Here is a 1,686-nt window from a genome sequence, read left to right on the forward strand (position 1 = left end):
CAGCAGGAAAGCAGTCACCAGATGTTTTTCAGGAAAGAAAGAAGGCTTCCCGAGTCTTCCACTGACATGCAGAATTCTAGCAAGGAGGCTGTTCTGTTAGCCAGAATGAAACACCCCAATATCGTCACCTTTAAAGAGTCGTTTGAAGCTGAAGGACATCTGTATATCGTGATGGAATATTGTAATGGAGGAGATCTAATGCAAAAAATTACACAGCGAAAAGGAAAATTATTTCCTGAAGATACAATACTTAATTCATTTACACAAATGTGCCTTGGAGTAAATCACATTTATAAGAAACGTGTACTACACAGAGATATGAAGTCCGAGAATATCTTCCTCACCCAACATGGGAAAGTAAAATTGGGAGATTTTGAGTCTGCTCGTCTTCTTTTCAGTCCCATGGCATTTGCTTGTACATGTGTGGAAACATCTTATGTGCCTCCGGAAATTTGGGAAAATCTGCCTTATAATAATAAAAGTGACATCTGGTCCTTCGGATGCATCCTGTATGAACTCTATACCCTTAAGCATCCATTTCAGGCAAATAGTTAAAAAAATCGTATCCTCAAAAATATATCAAAGGCCCATCAGTCCACTGCCACCACAGTATTCCTATAAGCCTCAATGTCTAATCAAGCAGATGTTTAAAAAGAGCCCCTCTCATCGCCCTTCAGCTACAATACTCTTTTCTAGAGGTCACTTAACTTGACTTATCCAGAGGTGCTTACTCCCTGAGAACATCACAGAATATGGTGAATGCACATTAGAAGAGACCAAAAAAGTCTATACATAATACACCAAGAAAAATGGCAGACCCCAGCAGAATTAAGATGGCTTTGGAAATGAAACAAACATGGTGCAAGAAGATGAACGAGGTGTAAAGTGTAGCCATACTGATTTAGAAAGCATTGCTAAAATTTCAGCTGAAAGTGCATTGAGGAGAGTAAACAAAGAAGAAAGAGGTAATAAGTCAGCCCATTTGAAGAAAGTCCTCACAGGAGGCAGTGGGAGAAAAAAAGAGCCTACTGTAGCTCTAATAGCTTTGGAAATGCATCCATACTCATTTCCAGTTTGAAAGCAGAGGATGACAGAGGTAGTTCTTTAATAAAGTACAGTGAAAATAATACCCATAAGCAGTGGCTGAAAGAGACCCCTGATACCTTGTTGAACATCTTTAAGAATGCTGATCGCAGTCTGGCTTTTCAAACCTACGGAATATATAGACCAGGTTCAGAAGGGTTCTCATAAGGCCCCTGTCTAAAGAAACAGACACATCAGACAGTGTTGATGGAGGTTATGATGCTACCATTTTGGAGAGATTTGAACCAAGACTGGTGAAGAGGACACAGGCTTTGAGGAAGATGACCACAGCCCCAATTGGGTGTCAGAACTGAAAAGGAGATCTGTCTGGCAAGGTGGTGTGTGATGGATGGTGCTCAGGGAAGTGTTTCCTAGTCATGAGGAGGCCATGTTGGAATAATGAGTTTGTGTGCTCTCTATTTTCCTTTGGAAACATCATGAAAGGGGAAACTGTAAATATTTTAAATTGCTCCTGATTAGTATCATGGAGTTTAAAAATCTAGAACTTTTGTGAGGTTTTGAACTTAAGGGAGAAAATGTAGCAAAATGAGGTTTGGACTTTGCAGTTCAGTAGAACAGAAATTGGATGTTCACTCTACCACT

The 1,686-nt window shown here is 40.0% G+C and overlaps 1 pseudogene; it reads left to right on the forward strand.

Moving 5' to 3' along the window:
- LOC102480041 (serine/threonine-protein kinase Nek3 pseudogene) overlaps positions 1 to 1,429 on the forward strand; it is a 13,502-nt pseudogene extending 12,073 nt beyond the window's left edge.
- Positions 1,430 to 1,686: the final 257 nt, after the last annotated feature.

The sequence above is a fragment of the Tupaia chinensis genome, unplaced genomic scaffold (assembly GCF_000334495.1).
Source record: "Tupaia chinensis unplaced genomic scaffold, TupChi_1.0 Scaffold000014_1, whole genome shotgun sequence".
NCBI classification, from domain to species: Eukaryota; Metazoa; Chordata; class Mammalia; order Scandentia; family Tupaiidae; genus Tupaia; species Tupaia belangeri.